At 46.2% G+C, this 20383-nt stretch overlaps 1 protein-coding gene across 3 annotated transcripts in view; it reads right to left on the bottom strand.

The window, feature by feature from the left end:
* Positions 1–20383, bottom strand: part of syt1a (synaptotagmin Ia) — a 128235-nt gene that overhangs the window by 82762 nt on the left and 25090 nt on the right. For all 3 annotated transcript variants that reach the window (XM_031582325.2, XM_031582324.2, XM_031582328.2), the window contains exon 3: positions 12637–12734. The gene's annotated coding sequence lies outside the window, so the exon portion shown is untranslated. The remainder of the gene's footprint in view (positions 1–12636; positions 12735–20383) is intronic.

Here is a 20383-nt window from a genome sequence, read left to right as displayed (position 1 = left end):
CAGACAGACAGACAGACAGACAGAGGTTCTGAGTGGTGGACCCCAGACTGGCTCCTTGATCCCGACAGCCACAGGTAATCGCAGGTTGAGCTGCTGTGTAAGGAAGGCAGTGGTAAAAGCCACAGGAGGCCCCTTCATGACACAGCCCATCAAGCTGATAATCAGACAGAGGACAAACACACGCAAGCCCAGGGTTAATGATTGTCCGTAGACACACACACACACACACACAGGTGCAAATCAGAGGCTTCCTGTGGGTCAGCTTGTTTTTAACACACACTCCACACACACATAGACACACACACACACACACACACACACACATTCATGTGCACACCCAGACTCACGCAGACCAAGAGACCTGTGTCTCAGAGGTTGTTAAATCTGTTCCCTACCGTCAGAGTAGTGGGCAAGGTTTGGATGCAGTGTGTGTGTGTGTGTGTGTGTGTGTGTGTGTGTGTGTGTGTGTGTGTGTGTGTGTGTGTGCGTGTGTGTGTGTGTATTGGTGACACGTTGTTGTGGGGCTATGGATTGGACAGGACTACCAGGATTTATCATGTTTCTGCCTCAGTGGGCATGAAGGCTAGCCATAATGAGCAGGAGGGAAAGAGAGAGAGAGAGAGAGCTGGGGGAGTGAGAGAGAGAGAGAGAGAGAGCTGGGGGAGTGAGAGAGAGAGGAAGAAAGAGAGAGAGAAGGTGAGAGCAATGGAGAGAGAGAGAGAGAGAGAGAGAGAGAGAAAGAGAGAGAGAGAAAAAAAATAGAGCAAGATGACGAGCGTCACTGGTACTACAACTCTGTTGCTATGATGATCTAAACCATGCAGCTGCTCAAACACACACACACACACACAACACACACACACAGGAAACTGGCTTCCTTTTCCCTCTGACTCAACAGCAGCCTGTAAATTGCCGATGAAACACTAGCTGACAACAGAGATCTGGCAAGTCTGTCACATTCAGTCTCTCTCACTCTCTTTCTCTCTCTCACTATCTCTCTCTCTCACTCTCTCCCCCTCTCTCTCTCTCACTTTATCCCTCTCTCTCTTTCTCTGAGCAGTCCTGGGAGACACTTTCATAAAAAAAAAAATCCTCACTTGGGTCAACTGCCCTATGTGACAACCAAGCCCGCTGTGACCACAAAACCACCTAAATGCAATTAATCACCACTCAGATGACATACAGTGCCCCCTAGGGGAGAGGCCCAGCATTGAGCCACAGCATTTTAACACCACACAACCTTTAACCATCTAATGTCACAGTGTTTGCACTCACATGCAGATAAGAACATGTAGACATTAGGGAGCGAGATCCTTATCAGACCTTTATCCTTAAGCTATACCTTTGGAGGTTATTGGCAGAGACTGTCTCATCCTTTCAGGATGGGGAGGGAAGGGGGGGGGGTGGTAATTTCCATGGAAACGTTTGTACTCCCGGCTGCTCTGTGATGTGCATTGATCTGTTTTATGGCTTCAGGGCAGGTGGTCAACTTAGAGCACGGAGGAGAACCAGACAGTATTGTTTTAGGGCTTGATGGATGTGGTGTTCACTCGTCAATGATATAATTGGAAAGACACGTGCATCCAAAACAAGACGAAATAAAGAAAGAAAACAAAACTAGAGCATCCATAAGAGTACAAACAAAGAAGGCATTTACCTAAGAAGCTCTATAAATAGCTTAAACAAGTATTAAATCCTGATGGTTGATTTTAAATGTGTATATTATGTGCACTCCCGAGTTGGATGAAACAGTCAATAGGCTTTGTATTGGAAGATTCAGAGCCTGCGACCACACCAAACTGCTGAGAGTAGCGCTGCCAAAAACTAGAAAAATCCCCAAAAAACAACGAAACAATAACGTTTTACAAAATAACAGACCCGAGAGAGAGAGAGAGAGAGAGAGAGAGAGAGAGAGCGAGAGAGAGACTTCATCAAATCTTTTGGGGCTGTGGTGTATCTGGAACAGCTGGGCGAGGTCTTGTTTACCTCAGGAAAGTAAATTAACAACAGAACTGTCGGCTGCCAACCAAATGAAGAAAGGCTCAGAGAGGAGAGTCTGTTCATCTCTGCCAGCTTCCAGCAGTGCCAATTCAGTGCCTCTTGACAAACACAGAGAGAGACAGAGAGAGAGAGAGACAGAGAGTGAGAGAGAAAGCGTGAGAGGTTTAAAACACTAATTTATTGAACCAGTATTCAAGCCTTGAACATCCAACAAACGATAACCTATCAAATCCTCAGACTAAAAAGAAAACAACAATACGGGCAAGACAAGAAGAATAGAAAGAGAGGGGGAAGGAAAGTGTGCAAGAGACAGAGTGAGACAGGAAGAGATGGAGGGGGTGAAGAGATAGAGATTTATGGGGGGGGGGGGGTGGCATGAGAGAGAGAGTCAGTGAGTGAGTGACAGAGAGAGAAAAGGAAGGAAGGAAAAAAAGGAGGAGAGAAGTTTATTGTGCCAGACACACAGGAAAGTGGTGATCAAAGCATGCTGGCAAGGGAGGGCCCAGAGCCAAGCAGAAGGTCAAGGACATCAGGTCAGCAGCAGAAGCCCTACAGAGCAGCACCTGGCCGGCTTCATTAGACGGAGAGAGCCTCCTCTCTCTCTGTCTGGCTCTCTCCAACCCTCTCTCCAACCCTCTCTCCAACCCTCCCAGAGAAGAAGAAAAAAATACTTCCCTGCACTTTAGAGTTTCAGCTCGCGGTCGTCTTCAGCTTCCTAGCAGAAAAGCCTGTTACTGACTGCCAAACAAGCCGCTGTCGCTCTCTCTGGGGATTGTTGCGCAGGTTTGAGTCGATGAGACTGTGACTGAAGACTCTCTCTCTCTCTCTCTCTCTCTCTCTCTCTCTCTCTCTCTCTCCCTTCTCACTCTGAAACCTCAAGTGCACTTTGTTGCTGTGCTGGAAGTTTGAGATGATGTGGAGTTACTTATTGTGCTATGAGAGAGTGCTGTGTCATTATTAGTGCCTTAGAACCAGCGGTGTGTTTTGACACCTGTATAGCGATGGTTTGCGCCTGTGTGAACACTAAGGGGAATGTGAGGGACAGGCTTGTTAATCTATCACTAGGTGACAGGCTTGTTAATCTATCACTAGGTCTGTGTAAGCTGACACTAACATGGCATTGCAGTTAACCAAGCAGGTTTTTCTGAAAGCAAATATGCATTTCAAACTACGCCAACCTCCTGCAGACAAGGTCTTTCTGCAACCGGAAATGACACACCACAAAACACCAACACTGAAATGAACGATACATCTGGGTGCTTTTCTTTGTTTGTAACTGCATAAAGTAATCATAATTTGAAAAGAAAACACTCAATTTTGCTTGTTGAGTATGAGTCCGCATTGATATAAGTTTTTACATTTGTAAAAATGTGTTACAATTGCCTAGCTCTTAAAGTGCAGTGACGTCACACAACAGGAAGTGGCTCCACTGACCTCACCCGCCACACTGTGTAGTCGCCACCTCCGTCTCCGCCCCCTTCGTTACGCTCTTTTGTCTGCGCGAGTGCCGACGCATGGCGGGGGCGGCGGCGGTGACAGCAGCAGCTTCTCATCGACGGAGAGTTTGAGTGCGTTGCGGGATGGCAGAAACTTCGCCTAATTACCGGCGAGGGCTTAATTACGGCCAGATCGCTCCAGCAGCAGGAAGCTGCCAGCCATTTGAGGAACGGCGGGGGGAGGTACGAGTGGGGGGGGGGGGGTCGGGGGATGGCTTCATTTGGCTCCCGAATACGGAGGCTCCTCTCTTCTGTAGGCCCACCCGCTCGCTTCCTTTCAGCCCTCACAGGTGCCTCTTTCACGGGCCGCGCTCGCTAACCGCCCCCCCCCCCCCCACCCCTATCCCATCCCCCAATCTCCCCTTCCCCCTGTGACGGAGCACCTGCTGGGCCCTCTGTCATAAGCCAACACCAGAGACACACCGCAGATGTGTCTCATAGGAGTGGAGGGGATGATGGGGAGAGAGAGAGAGAGAGACAGAAAAAGAGAGGGAAAGAGGGATAGAGAGAGAAGGAGGGAAAGGAAAGGAAGGAAAAAGACAGAGGGGGGAGGTGAGAAAAAGAGAAAGAGAGAGACAGACCGGAATAAAGAGAGAAAGGAAGAGAGGAACAGATGGAGTGAGAGACAGAGAGAGTGAAGCAAAGAGAGAGAGAGGGATGTCACTACATCTGGATCGACCTGAAGGTTTGTATTTAAAAAAGCAAACACTGAATCACCAGCTGTTTGGCTGATTAATGCAGAACATCTTCAGCGTGCATTTCTCTTTTCGTTTAACTTCTCCACATTCGAGCTGTCAGGGGGTTGAGAGGAAACACCACCCCATCTCTTATGGCAGTCAGAAAAGGCAATTAAGACCTTTCAGCGAGGCAGAGGAGCTTGTTTGACCCTCGTGACCTCAAACCAACGGGCACTCGTACAGAAGGGAACACCAGGGGTCAATTGGCAGGACTTCTCTGCCCCATTCGGTCTCTCTCTCTCACTCACTCTCACACACACACACACACACACACAGAGAGAGAGAAGCAGTCACACACACACACACACACACACACACACACACACACACACACACACAGAAGCAGTCACACACATACACACATGCATAATTTCAGAGTCACAGTGTACAGTTCTTAAAGTAATGTTTTTCTTTTACATAACACACATTACTCACTCAATGGTCCTCCATGGCAATTATCAAAACCATGTATAACAGACTGTGGCTTCAGTACAGAGTGTGGCTAGTGCTGATGCAGAGCAGGACATGTGCAGATCGAAGATATAGCCAAAGACACTTGCCAAGGGAATGAGAGGTGACAAATTGTGAGAGTTGAATGGGACAGTAGTCAAAAAAGCAAGCCTGAAAGTTGAACATGATGTTCTGTATCTTTTAATGAAAGGATTACTTGTGTTTATTGCTGCTAAGGCTGCAACAGTGTGGACATACTGTACATCCACCACATCAACCCCGAGCTCAGCCTCACCCCTCTCCTTCCCTGGACACACTGGGGTAGGTCTGGGTCCTATGCAGCCAGAGGGGTCCCCTCGGCAAACTCCACTCGCCGGACAGAGCGAGGGATTAGAGGGGATTTGCGGGCCAGTCCTTAGCCTTTGCTATGGCAGGGCCTGATGATTAAATTACCTCAGAGGCCACGACACCGTACACCTGACCCGCCATACTGCCTCCGGGGTGACTATATTGAGTTAACAATTATTGCTGCCTATTGTCGGGGGTGGGGGGGGGCATCAGCGATGTTGAGCTGGAAATGGAAGTGTGCGTCATTCACACCCAATGGACACGAGTGACAGGGAGAGGAGGGAATGTCGCTGAGGGAACTTTCTGGAAACGAAAGCCTCTGAGCTGAACCTGCACAAGTTCCTGCACTGTGTTTCAGTTTCTGACTTAACCTGTTAAGTCTCTGTTTTGAAAAACAAAACAAAACAAAACAAAACAAAAAACCTCATAGGCCTATGTGTTGTTTGAGTCCGTCATGTGCCTTGGTCCATGGTAGTTGAGTGAGCTCGACGAACAGCAAGGTTTGTCTGGACTGAATACAGGAGGCAGAGCAGCCGCAGGACAAAGGAAAAGGCGGGTAAAATTACTCACATGTCACATGACATGCTATTTATCATAATGGTGATATTACAGGTGGGCATGGAAGGACAGAGGAAGGGAAAGACAGAGGCAGAGAGAGAGACAGGTGGGAGTGTGTGTGTGTGTGTGTGTGTGTGTGTGTGTGTGTGTGTGTGTGTATTTGACAGAAAAAAAAACAAAGAGATATGTGAGAGGGAAAGATGTAGATAGACGGAGAGGCAAATCGCAGAAAAGCAGTCAGAAGGGTGGGAGAGAGGGAGAGAAAGACAGAGAGAGAGTGTGTGTGTGTGTGTGTGTGTGTGTGTGTGTGGGGAGGGGGGGGTTAAGGGTTGTGAGTGTTTAGTAGGTGGAAGCAGTCATGGCAGAGGCAGATCTACCACTGCTCAACCCCAGCACTCCCTCTTGTGTTCACTCTCATACACACACGTGCTTCATCATGAACATTCACACTCACTCACACACACACTCTCACACACACACACACACACACACACACACACACACACACACAAATGCATTCACACTCACTCACACATACACACACACACATACAAATGCATTCACACCCACTCAAACACACACACACTCACACACACATACAAATGCATTCACACCCACTCAAACTCACACACACTCACACACACATACAAATGCATTCACACTCACTCACACACATACACTCATACAAATGCATTCACACCCACTCAAACACACACACACTCACACACACATACAAATGCATTCACACCCACTCAAACACACACACACTCACACACACATACAAATGCATTCACACTCACTCACACACACATACAAATGCATTCACACTTACTCAAACCCAACTTTAGCGCATCCATCTCCTATAAGAACAAGTGCTCTCTCCCACACACACACAACTGCACTACAACACCAACCCCAAACAACCGATGACCTCCATTTAAGTCCGACCCTGTTCCGCACCATCAACACAAACAGCTAAGTGCTAAGAAGAGGGGTCGGTGTTGTCATTAAAAATGATATTACATAACGCATCCCCCCGGCGGAGAAAATGAATACAGACACCCGCTCTCTCTCGTGTGACACTCTTCATTAGACCCTTTGGTATGAGCAGTGGGTCGGAGCTGCGCTTGTGTGTACACACATAACTCACTGCCGGTCCTTAGTAGGACGGCTAAAGCTCTCCTATGACCGCTTCTCAACATAAAGCACAGCGCAGCACACTCTATTATCAGTCCTCCCTACATGTGAGCAGTGATGTGGACTAGAAGCCCAGGGTGCGGGGAATACGAATGAGTGTTATCACGCCATGCCGTTGATACTCACGGCACGTCTCGGATCGCTTGTCAGGCCAAAACATTTAGGCATAATTAATTGAAGTCTGATTCTATAAGCCGGGATCAGGTACATTTTTTCCTCATCCAGGCTCTGAGGTGGAACATTAGCTTGGAGGCTCAGAGTGTTTCTCAAGGGAGAGAATGACTCATCTTCTCAAGACAAGGCCTCCTATGCAAGGATCACAGCGAGGAAATGGCAAGTCTTTTTGCTTCATTCAGACAAAAGCAATCGATGCCCAAACCCAAAACTGCTGACTTAAATAATATGTGAACGAGCCTACAAACAAATATCCAGGACATACAAATGTAAATAATACAGGACACTGTGTATTGTCTGTTTGCCATCATTTGGTGTATATATTCAATTTAATTTTACTTTATTTATTCATTCATTCATGACATTTTTCCCATGCTGCCATGGCAACAGGACAAATTCATATAACCGATCAGGCTGATGGGGTCGATATCCTTGCACACAAACTTAAGCACACTATCATTCACACACACACACACACTCACACACACGCACACACACAAGCACGCACAAACATACTACTCACTCTCACATACAAACAGTCTCTCTATCTACTACACACACACACACACATTACAGTTTTTTCCAATCATTTTAGTTCTTGTACCTATACCATGTTCACATTCCCAAAACACATGGAGCACACCATTAGACCATGTGAACCAAACTGTGGATACTTGCCCCTATGCTTAGATACAAATGCTGGCAATGACACCTTCTTCCAAAATTCATGGATACCTGTCCCAGTCAATGTTCACTACCAGCAAAACACTGTGGAACTACAGCATTTTTTACCAATGTTTAGATACTCTGTTCAGAACAGTTAACTTTCAGTTCAAAACCTTACCTACAGTAATTTAGATCACTGTAGATGGAAAGATGCTTTGTTTAGACAGACAAATTAAATGATATGCTTGAATAAGAAAAAGTTTTCTTAATTTAGCAGAAAGTTTATTTATATTATTTAGTTTGTTTTGGCTTGCAGACTTCTCACTATCTCTAATAGTAATAGAGTATATAGAAGGCAAACATAGATGTAACTGTTCATGAAAAGTTGTTTCCACTATTACAGTACTGCTCTTTATGTAAGTCATAGGCTATCAGTGAAAGACAGTGATTGAAGAATGCAATTCTTCAATTTACAGTAATTACAGTAAATTTGCCACACTCAATTTTGACATCTATTGTGAGAGGCAAACCGACATATCAACACTGTCTTCAGATACTTGGCTTGGATTGACGTATTTCCAAGATGCAATGCAGAGGAGAATGTTACCGTAAATGCGAAGTTCAAACATGTAAAAGTTTTACACCAAATGCAGAGGACAGAATGGATCAGCATTACTTTAGGGCTACAGCAGACTTCTAGTGGTATTACAGTACTTTGGTAGACTGTATCTTGTGTTGATGTATGTAATTTACTGCATTGGAAATACTGCAGTAAATACGTAGCATATTCATGCCTTTTTGTTGTAATGTAGTAAGCCTATATAGTGCAGTAACACATGCAATTCTAGCATATGGCTGTAATGAAACATATTGCAGCATTTTAGAATTATTTGTTTACTGTCATATTACAAACTTTATTACTGTAGTCCAAAGAAGTGTTTGTCTGTGTGTGTTTTTTTGCGCTTTTAAATGCAACGCTACAGTAATCTATGCTAAACTGGAGGACACAGCAACATCTTATAGATGCAATTAGCAATGCTTCAAGTTGTTAGTGTTTTTTAGGTCATTCTACTCTGAGAGGGAACATGTGTTAAAGTTACGGCAGAATTGATTGTGGTGTGGTTGTTGTTGTACTGCATTTTGCATCAAAAGTTAACTGATATGCAGAGGTGTGTGTCTGTAAAGCCCACTGTGTTAAGTGTTTGGGAAAAGTATCCATGGTATAGGTACAAGAACTAAAATGATTGGAAAAAACTGTAATACACACTTAAACAAACTCTTTCTCTCTAACACACACGCACAGACACTCTCGAACAAACACTCTCTCTCTCTCTCTTTCTCTCTCTCTCACACACACACACACACACACACACACACACAATCACTGTTTCTCTCTCTCTCTCACACACACACACACACACACACACACACACACACACACACACACACACACACACACACACACACACACACACACACACGTCAGAAGAGAGCTGATAGGGATGGATCACCGTATACCTGCCACTAAGCCGCTCATTATGCAGCCCTGACTGAGCAACTCAAACTGAAACCTCAAACACCTGTGCGCCCTGGGAAGAAGTGGAACCTCCCCATCGGGCCTCAAACAGATGTTCCCCGGGGCCGCTGAGCGTGATTGATGCCTCAGCTCCCGTGTCAGGGAGAGAGTGAGACAGAGGGAGGGAGAGAGGGAGATATAGATAGAGAGATAGAGAGAGACAGAGAGAGCGAGAGAGTGAGGGAAGGGAAGGGAAGAGTCACCCAGCAACCCCAGATTTTACGTCAGAAAAAAACCATTAAGAACGCCTTACTGAAGGCAGTATGAGATGAGAAGGACATGGACGCTTTTTGTGGGGCCTGTCAATCAACTGAAACATGCTGCAAGCTGAATTTAAATCTGCGTAAATAAAAACCAGGGAGAGGGGAAAAACACATAAAAACATGCCCTTTAAGGAAACCTCCCTGTAAGTATACGTGTCGTGGCTGGGTGTGTGTGTGTGTGTGTGTCTGTGTGTGTGTGTGTGTGTGTGTGTCTGTGTGTGTGTGTGTGTGTGTGTGTGTGTGTGTGTGTGTGTCTGTCATGCCTGGGTGTGTGTGTGTGTGTGTGTGTGTGTGTGTGTGTGTGTGTGTCTGTCGTGCCTGGGTGTGTGTCTGTGTGTCTGTGTGTGTGTGTGTGTGTGTGTGTGTCTGTCTGTCGTGCCTGGGTGTGTGTTACAGGGCTGGCAGCGTGAGCTGGGAGCTCCAGACAGGAGAGCGTGCTGCACTTCAGCGGGAGAAATCCCCCCATTAGTGTCACGCAGAGAAACAGAGACACACCCTCCTCCTCCTCATCCTTCCTCCCCTACCCTCCTCTCCTCTCCCCTCCGCAGTCACCACCAGCACCCGCCCCCACGCTCCAGTCACCTTGGAGACGTCCTTGACGAGCCACCATCCCCAGTCTGTGCGAATGAGTGTGTGTGTGTGTGTGTGTGGAGGAGAGGGAGACAGCTACAGAGTGAGTGGAGAGCATGAATGAGAGAGGGGATATTTGTGTGTGTGTGTGTGTGTGTGTGTGTGTGTGTGTGTGTGTGTGTGTTTGTGAGTGTGTGTGTGTGAGACAGAGAGCGTGTTTAATTTGTTTGTGTTGGTAGTTTTTTTTACAGAATCCTCTCCCTCTGTGTGTGTGTGTGTGTGTGTGTGTGTGTGTGTGTGTGTGTGTGTGTGTGTGTGTGTGTGTGTGTGTGTGTGTGTGTGTGTGTGTGTGTGTGTCTGTGTGTCTGTGTGTCTTCTGTCTTAGTCATGCAAAGCGTGCAGCCCTGCTGATTGGCTGCTTGGCTGCTGGGGAGTGTTCGACAGGAGTAGGAGTGGCCTGGGGGGTGGTGAGCTGGTTTCCATCACGTGTGTTTAAATAACCATGTTCACGCTCTGCCTCCGCAGCCAATCCCCACCCTATAATGGCCCGACGGAGGCTCTGCGGAGGAGTCCAGGTGACTGGGGGTATGGGCTACAGACAGGGTGGGGCTGGGGGAATCAGACACGCAGGCTGGTCGTACGAGGCTTCATCCCTGCTCCTCCGAGCTGAGGGAGAGCCGGCCAGGTCACAGCCAACCCCACCTGGATGAGAGGTGCTGCCCCTTGTGATCTCAGCGATGCTTAGGTGGGGCGGTACACAAGCAGGAGAGCATGTGCAATCCCCCCCTCCCCCCTCCCCCACACTGCTCTACAATGTGTCACAATGACCTAATGGGGAAGGGAGAGATTGAGAGAGGAAGATGGAGAGAGAGAGAGAGAGTTGGAGAGAAGAGGAAAAGATAACACCTAGTTAGAGTTAGAGTACAGTCGATAGAGTGACTGACAGAGAGAGAGAGAGAGAAGGAGGGAATGAATTGGAATGAAAACAAGACGAGGGAAGAGAAATGATAACAATGGGTAGAGAGAAACTGAGATAGAGAGAGAGAGAGAAAGATAGAGAGAGAGAGAGAGAGAGAGAGAGAGATAGAGTAAAATAGAAAGAGATTTTCTCAGGCCATGCAAGACTGCGCCCCCTCTCTCCCCCTGCCGCACCCCGCTCTGCCACTTTGGATATGTCACGGGCAATAATGATGAAAAATACCACTGTTCTCCCCGCTCCCACACACCTCCCTGGCCCCTCGCAGTCTGTGTGTGTGTGTGTGTGTCTTCTGGCTAGTGTGTCCCGGGGGAAGTTCAGCTCCTCACGAACACAGACAAAATGGGATTTAACAAGGCCACAATCACCCACAATGCCTTGGGAAATTGACGCTCGCCATCCTCCACCACCGCTACTAGACACCGACCGGATTTAGCCGCATTTAAGCGCTGATGATAAAATCAACAGCAATCACACCAACAGATCTATTCACTAAGCACAGGAGGGGATTTATGGAGAAACAACACGGTTTTGCGCCCCAAATGACATGGTCAAGACCTGTGTTATTCCACAGCTTGATTGATTTCTTCAGTGTTTGTGGCCATAAGTCATTAGGTTTCATTAATGACTCGCTGTTCCCTTGCAGATGTACCTTATATATTCTGTATTGAATGACTCGTATTAGCATTGATTCATGAATTCAAACAAATAGCATGTGTTTGCATTTGCAGTTGTGTGGAGCATACACAGAGGGATACCAGTGTGTGTGTGTGTGTGTGTGTGTGTGTGTGTGTGTAGGGCTTATGTGCTTTGTCAGCCTGGGGAAACACAAGGACCTTCCTCCTTCTATCAAACACTCATTCCCGTTCAGGGTTCCATCACCGCAGAGCCTGAGCTGCAATAACAAAATACACAAGCGCAAACCCCAACATATAATTCCAAGACATGAGGTGACAAATGAAGAAGATGTTCAATTTGTCCTTTCTTTCTCTCCTCTATCTCACTCTCTCGCTCCCTCTCTTCACAACTATTGATGGCTGGCTTTCCCACAGCAGTTTGTGTTTACCTTACAGCAGCCCCTTGAACAAAAAAGCTCTTCAAATGACAGTGCCATGTTTGAATCATTCCCTCCCCAGAAAGACTGAATCAATATTTCATTAGTCAAACTCCTTAACCCATGAAGGTGAGAGGAGGCTGCGCAAACCCAACCTCTCTTACCATGGATCTGTCGGAGTTTCCTTATCCGCTGTTTTGTATTCAAAATAGCCTCTGCTCTTCAGTTTCATGCTCTGCCTCCATTTTGTTTGCAGTCATAATAAAGCCTGCCCTGGTGTGAATGATACTTCCTACTTAAGAGTCCTTTGTTTGACTGCATTGAGTTGATCTATTTAATACCCATATTTTGTTTTCTTTCTGCCTCCGCCTTTCGGTCTTGGTGTGGTATTTCTGAGTGTAATTGTGGAAAGCTGGAGGGGGTAGAGGGGTTAGGAGCTCATTTGGGGGAGATGAGAGGGGTTGAGGGGTTTCCTCCCTGCACCTTTGCAGAACCTGCTGGCATTTCTAATGAAAGGAGGCGGGCCGATGGGGCCGGGTAGCTTTGAAGAGCAAGAGAACAGAGACCGACCTTTCGCTCGGAGGTCACCCGCTGCTTCGGCTCGACTGAGGACGATTCTTCACGGAGCGGACAGACGGATGTGGTCAGCCAGAGACTCAGCTGTGTTTCTGACGGGGGAGAAAGAGAGAAAGAGAGAGAGAGAGAGAGACAGAAGAAATATCATTGAGACCAACAGTGGAAACACAACACACAACATCTGATCATAACCCTTGAGTCACATCCTATTAGACTCAAACTGCAGAGCTGCCCTGCCTAGGACCCCACAGTGGACACCATGATTGAAATATAGACCTCCAGTGCACAACAGCAAGTAAACAACAACACAGAAAGACACATGCCCAATGTCTACACCAAATGTCTACACCCAACTTCAGGCTCCCAGCAACACCCTCAGCAAAGAACACATATAACTGGAATGAGCATCAGAATCATGAACAATCAGAAAAATGAGTAAAGAAATAGACAGATAAACAAACAAATAAATAAATAAATAAATAAATAAACACAACAGGTATACTTGCAGGTTGCCTTACAAGCTTCCTTGTCAACAAAGACCATGGAAACAGACTGTGTTTTGTCTTTTGTCTTGTCTTGTTCAATGGTTTCTAACGGCCAATGTATCGTGTCTATCTGTCAATCTGGGGCGTTATTGACGGAGCTCTTTCGCAGCCCATCAGTCGTGTTCATTAGGGGGGGCTGGTGGAATCGAGCCACACACACACACACACAGGACTACTAGGATGGGGAGCAGCTGGGCTTCTCCTCCCCACAGATGCTGCCTGTCGTTGGGGGTGTGGGCGTGCGGGAATGCCTGGGGTGGGGTGGGGGAACTTTGGGGAGACTCCCCGTTGTTGGTCTCACTGTGGTTGGAATGATGAAGTGCTGAAGTATATGAAAGGAGACGTTCAATATCACTCTAAAGGCTCTGTGCGTCGCACATGTTGACAGCCAATAGGAAAATTTGAACAAGGAACACATGAAGGTTAATGTTACTTTGATGGATAATGTTAGCATGGTGGCTAATGCTAGACGCTAATGTTAGCATGGTGGCTAATGTGACCTTCACAGTTTATGTAAAATGTCATTACTAGGGGGATCGTTCTCTGAGCAGTCCCTAGATAAAGCGGTTGGTCTGTCATAATGATCTATGGCTGAAGAGGCTTAAAAATGCATGCTAAGTAATTGCTACAAAAGATCCTGGGGGGATAACTCTTGAGGAGTTTCGCAGTCTCTAAAGTGCAATTGATGGCAAATTTACCGACAAGCATTATACTTCAGTCCTCCTTCTAGTTTACAAGGGAAAAAAATAAATAAAAAATCAGCACATAAAAGTAATTTGTCCTTGTCAGAGCATATCTTCCTTGTTATCGATGAAACGAGGAACTATCAGCTGCATCGCAGAGGGAATGGTTGGGGTGGGGGTGAGAGGGGAGGTGGTGAGAGATTCTCCTCTATTACCGAGCAAAGCCTGGTTAGTGGCTCTTTGATGCTCAGATTAAAAGCTACTACTTCAGGCGGACAGGTGTGGGGAAAGGCACACCATGGAGGGAAAATGTATTAATTCGCAAATGACACACACGACAGACAGACACACACACACACAAACGTGCCGGGTCGTCTTTGTACTAAGCCAAGCTCTTTATCACCAGAATAAATAAACCCTCTATGGAGCAGACACAAAATGCCAAGGCCTGATTTACCTGCCTCAGCTCCCTTGGGTTAGAACAGGTTGGAAGTCAGCCAACAATGGAATATGGAAATATAATATTTTTCAGATCTAAAAAGTGCATCATGGGAGATCTCTTTCTTTCAAACGTTTAGAGTAGACATGCTTGAGTCCAGGTAATAATGGCCAGTATCTATGATACTGTAATGATACTTATGATACTTAATGTTTACAGTCACATTTATTTGGATTATTATGTGTGTGTTGACATGATTATGATATGTCATGGATAATTCCTTAAAGATAAACCAATTATATAGAGTATAAGGTGTAACCATTTTGATGTTTATTTCAAATGAATAATTCACTGAAGCAGACTGTCCTGGTGTTTGATACACAGCTATCTTCAAAGTCTCTGCTCTGTGGAGCATCTTTATGTTGAACTGTGTGAAGTTCACTGCTCTGCGGAGCATCTTTATGTTGACATGTGTGAAGTTCACTGCTCTGTGGAGCATCTTTATGTTGACATGTGTGAAGTTCACTGCTCTGTGGAGCATCTTTATGTTGACATGTGTGAAGTTCACTGCTCTGTGGAGCATCTTTATGTTGACATGTGTGAAGTTCACTGCTCTGTGGAGCATCTTTATGTTGACATGTGTGAAGTTCACTGCTCTGTGGAGCATCTTTATGTTGACATGTGTGAAGTTGCCTGATGGTGATGGTGATGCCTAAGCTCCTCGGCCCGGAACGTCCGCTTTGAAATTCCCGACTCGTCTTACCGTACAGCTGCCAGGTGCCCCAGCTGCTAGCACATGTAAATCACGCCTTACAATACAGAGGCACTCTGTGTGGAGAAAATACACAGCTCCTCTCTCGATCTCTCGTTCTTTTCTTTCACTACATCTCTCTTCCTCATCCTCTCTCTCTCTCTCTCTCTCTCTTTCTCTTTCTCTTTCTCTGTCTTCTTTCTACTTCTGCTCCTGCAGGGATCAATGAGTAAGCGATCGATTTGACAGCTCCTGCAGACTGCTGGCGAAAACAAATGGCGTGAGGAACGCGCAGCGACGGCACCATTATGGTATTCAAACAGCCGGCCTAATCTAAATGAGTGTTTGTGTTTGCTGCCCCGCCGCCAACTATCCATTCCAGTGATTCGTGGCGAATGTGCCACGCTTCTCGTCTCTCCTCTCCGTCTCTCCCTTCCTCCTTCTTGCCATCCATCTACCCCTTCCATTCCTTTGTGTAATTTCTTCCCCTGGCTCGAGCATTCGTCCGCCATCCATTGCATCTGTGTTGCGGTTCTTTTGTTCCATTCTTCTCTGCATTGTTGTGATATCTCCCTGAACAAACGACTACACATCTTCATCGATGTCCCATAGGTGCAAGCAAAGCCCGCTAGGTTCAATCTTCTCAACCAGCAATTCATGCAAGTTTTTTTTTTTTTTTAAATATGAGTGTATGCAAGATCTGTCAGTGAAACACCATTCATTGTGACAATCCCACCTTGAAACTGGGTCATATGAGCTAACACTTTACTGCTTACAGCACGCCAAAGTTTCAGAGTTCCCCACCTACCACCCCACTGGTGTCTGTTCAGCCCCCTGCCGTCATGTGTAGAACATAGCTATTGCAGGGCCCACTCTAAAGACTATCTCTGGTTCATCATTTTTACAATATCTGGATTCATTACACTCTCATTTCACTCTCCCCAAGTCAGTCATCTAGAGCCTAATATGTTTTTTTATGATTGGATGGAGGAAGTGGGAGTCCTTCTGCTTATAAACTGCACCCATCCATCTACTGTATAAATCCCATAACTCAAACCCCATGCTACTCCAAACCCATTTTTGTTTCTATTCACTTATGCCATTCATTCTTTTTTCCCCATAGTGACTCAGTCGAGAGCAGGTTACGGTGGCCTGTCTTCGCACACTGCGAAGGAGGGGGAAACAAAACAGCATCCACAGGCTTTTTAATGGCCTCGGCCTCCCCGCTGCTCCTGTTGCATAATAACAGGAAGAGGAAGAAAAGGCTAAGTGGACGGGCTTTGATTAAAAGGGATGGTGGAGGACGAGTGGGTTTGACAGTGGAGCCATTACTGCGGGCGGCGATGGGGACGGAGGTCTGCGCCGTTCGAGAAGCTGACCTTGGTGGCTCGGCCGTGCCGGCCAGGGCCTGTGCCATTGGCTGCTGAGAAGCACCGGAGCTGACAACCGAGGCACGATGGAGTCGCGCGGTCCTTACAGTGCTTTTAGTGGAAAGATGGAGGTATTCAATCCATCTAGTTTTACTTATGACTGTGACATGTAACATAGATTAAAATGAAAAAGTCCCTCGCTCCACTTGATATGAAATGTCCTAATGGCAATATACGCCACTTACATAAATAATAAATTATGCTAATTAATAGTAATCTCTCAGGGCGTAATGACATATTATTACATGTATAACCCCTAACCAGCAGTATATCTTGTGCAACAGATAGTGTTAATATAAAAAGTACATTGTACTTATTAATTAATTAATTCTTATGTATTCAGTTTCTAAAGACATCATTTTTGCCATTCTGGAGTATTATTTCAGAGTGTTCTCAAAATATGTTGTGAGTACCAGTCATGTGTGTGTGTGTGTGTGTATGAGATGGTGTGAATATTTGCTCATGGGAGCTTATGTGTGTGTGTGTGTGTGTTTGCTTGTGTGTGTGTGTCTGTGTGTCTCCCATTTCACTGTTGCCTGCCTGTCTGATGGCTTGGCAATTCAAAGCCAACATGTTGAAAAGTGAAAGCTAGCTGTGGGAGAAAACGTGGGAGAACAACAACAGCCGCAACGACCAAAAGCAAAAAATGCATCATATCATCGCCACAGACCATATCGGTCTGATGTTTGCCTCGAAGTGAAACTTCAGTATGTCATTGTCAATGTTCAACACCGCCAGTATACGCTGTCAACTTGTAATACAACCACTGCAACAAAAAGGAAAACATAGATATACCTATCTGCTGAGATATATGTATAGACCAGATGCTTCACATGAAGTGCAATGGGACCCGAGCTCCATCGATTTCCTTTGAAGGCAAACAGTCTACTCTGTCCTGCTGTGGATTCAATGCCATAGGGCTTAACTTAGCCATACCAAGCTATCAGCATGGCCCCACCTGGTTGGCTGGGCACAATTTCCTCCCGACCCTGGATGCAGCCTGAGCAGCAATAACCTTGAGCCCTGGCTGGTGTTAGAAAAACAAACGACCAATTTAAACTTTGGCTGGAGGGCTCGGGAAAAGAGAGGAAGGGCCCAGACAGATCTAAAGGTGGCATGTTGCCCCTAAAAAAGTGCCTAGTCAAGCATTGGCACGGCACTGAATGTAAGAAGTGTGGCAGGGTGGCGAGGAGGTGGTATGCGGCGAACGGTAATAACTAGCTGCCATTCTTGGCGAGACTGCCCGGCACTACCCAGGCCTTAGGCTGCCCAAAGAGGAAGGGGGCTGGAGAGGAAGCCGGCTGGATGAGCAGGCCCTGCCATCTGCCCCGGGCACACACACGTACCATTACGTTCAGAGGTCACCTCTATTGTGACGGCCACCCAATGAAAAAACAGCTCCCCTAGGAGGCTATGGACGTGAGCCAGGGAAGGCAGGCAGGCACACGGGCACGCTGTTGACCATTTGGAAAAGGCCAGGCTCCTGGCTCCATTAGGAAAAAGTTTAGCTAGTGGAAAAGCTGTGAAAGGTTACTGCACAGAAAGCTCCTTTTAGAGAAATCCACCCCCCTGCCCCACCGTCCCGTCTCTTTCGCAGTGCTTTTGGGGGACGAGTGGAAAAACAAAAAGGCAGCTCATTTGCGAGGGCGCATCTCTCCATCATTCTGATTTCCATCAGGTTCCTCTCACCCCCTCCCCCCTTTGTAGTTACTCTTCAAGACTGAGCGTGCTGTCACTCCACTCCACTCCTCTCCTTCTCCTTCTCTCTCTCTCTCTCTGCAGTCCTTCCCAGAGATGGAGCACGTCCCTGGGCCTCAGCACCGAGGCAGGAGCTATGCGCTGTGTTCCTAATGTGCTTTTCTTTTCGCACGGACAGGAGATAAAGAAGGTGACTGAAATGAAATAGCGGGGGGACGGACAGAAGGAAGGAGCAGGAGGAAGAAACAGGTCGAGAGAGAGAGAGAGATGGAGACAGAGATGGAGAGAGTTCAAGAATGGAGAGCCAGAAAGCGCTGGTGCTGGAGTGTTTAAATCAACAGGGGGCTGACAGAAAAGTAGATGACAAGGCAGCTATATGCTTTTTATTGTTCTGTCCAACCCTATTTTCCCCCTTTTCTCTTTCTCTCTCTCTTTTTCTCACTCTCTCTCTCTCTGCAAGCTACATTCCTCACACATTCCCCTCCCCACCGATGCACCGCTGCGGCTGAATCATAACTCTCTGGTTGGCTGACGTGCCGCACCCAGTTAAAAAGCAATCGGGATGGAGGATGCTGTGCACAGGGATTAGCTACGCCACATGTGCGGTTCTTCACTGCTCAACAGTAATGGCCTCTCATGGTGTGTGTTTGTGTGGGCAGGGGGTGATGAAGGAACTGGGCAGTCCTGTTAAGATCCCGCACTGCCCTTTGTGATAAATAGACTTCCTGTGGTGCTTCATTTTTGAGGCACAAAGCCGTACCGGCGTATTGATCCATTTACACTGCTGAGGTATGATCTTGGAATGTTTTGGCTCAGTGGTCTATCGCGCTGGTTTGTTCGATTTGAAAGTGCTACTAATTATTTTTTTAAGTCCTTGTAGCTGTGCTTCAAAGCATACCTCTGTTTCATTTGTTGACATGTTTCTCCAAAAACCTGAGGCTCATAGGAGAGTAGAAAATGTTTTTTTTTGTGCTCATTGCAAATAAATGAACACGAACCAAGTAAAATCATTCATACCGCTAAGACAAACAAATACTCTTAAATGCATAGTCCGCTTTTCAGGTTAAGGGTCGTTCATATTTGAGCTCAATAACCAATTAAATGACACCCTTCCGTGTTGCTGAAGCAATGTGTTGATTGGGTGGAATACTGTTTGTTTCCCATTTATAGAGCCAGGACTGTGTACAACACAGAGAAATAGAGTTTTTTTGTGAGCACACAGAGAACCGACAGCTAGAGGACCCTGCGAAGCAACAGTGTTTTGGATTAGAATTATGGACTGCAACTTTAAGTATTGAGCAAGGAAGGCAAATACACAGATTTAAAAATACCAAGGATGATTGCTTCTGTTCACATAGCAACGCAATCACAAGGTCATAAAAATGTGTGGAAGCGTGTAAAACTCAACCTTCTCAAGGCCAATTCCAGAAACGGTGCCCACAGAATCAAATTCCATTTTTTCTTGGAGCTGGCTTCTTTGTCAAATAGTGAATATGGCTGAAGGTTCACCTTGATCTGAGGAAGGACAACAGCATTGCTCCTCATGTTTTCCCATGTGCATTTCAAAACGGCATGTACGTGTCACCACAGACCACCAGGGTGAATCCATTCATGAATTTGTACATTCAAGGCTTCCTATCATGAAGACAAGGGGCCCTAGTTTGATGGCGAAAACTATGACCTATTCCGCCCGAGTGGGTTGTCTTAAACTTCGGTGATGAATTAAAAAGTCTGCCGAGGTATTCATATTCACCTCCAATACATGTATGAGATGTAAGCTATACATTTTTAGTTTCAGTACCTAGTTCCGAAGTTGCCAATGTGCACAGGAATTACAGTTATTTCGACTTTTAAATTGAATTTGTATGATGTTAGGCATGTTTAGACATTTTATGTTCTGGGTCCAAATACATTCTCCAGAATGGACGTGAGGAGGTTCTATATTGAGAAAAACATCGTTAGCTTGTCATGGAATGTAAGTGGGCACTTTCTCTTTTTATAGGCTCAACATGACATACTCTAGTTAACAATATAACAACCAGTTTGAAGGGGTGTTCCTAGAGCATTCTAAGGTCTGAAAAGCTACAATTTTGTTCTGAACAACAGAAGAAGCACTACAGTTTATTCCTTGTAAAAGTGCTCCTGGAGAACTAGAAACCGCGGCAATATTGCCGTCTTCTTACTCTACTTCTTAA

The sequence above is a fragment of the Clupea harengus genome, chromosome 16 (genome assembly GCF_900700415.2).
Source record: "Clupea harengus chromosome 16, Ch_v2.0.2, whole genome shotgun sequence".
NCBI classification, from domain to species: Eukaryota; Metazoa; Chordata; class Actinopteri; order Clupeiformes; family Clupeidae; genus Clupea; species Clupea harengus.
The sequence above is the reverse complement of the archived record's forward strand: the minus strand, read 5'-3'. Positions and strand labels throughout refer to the sequence as shown.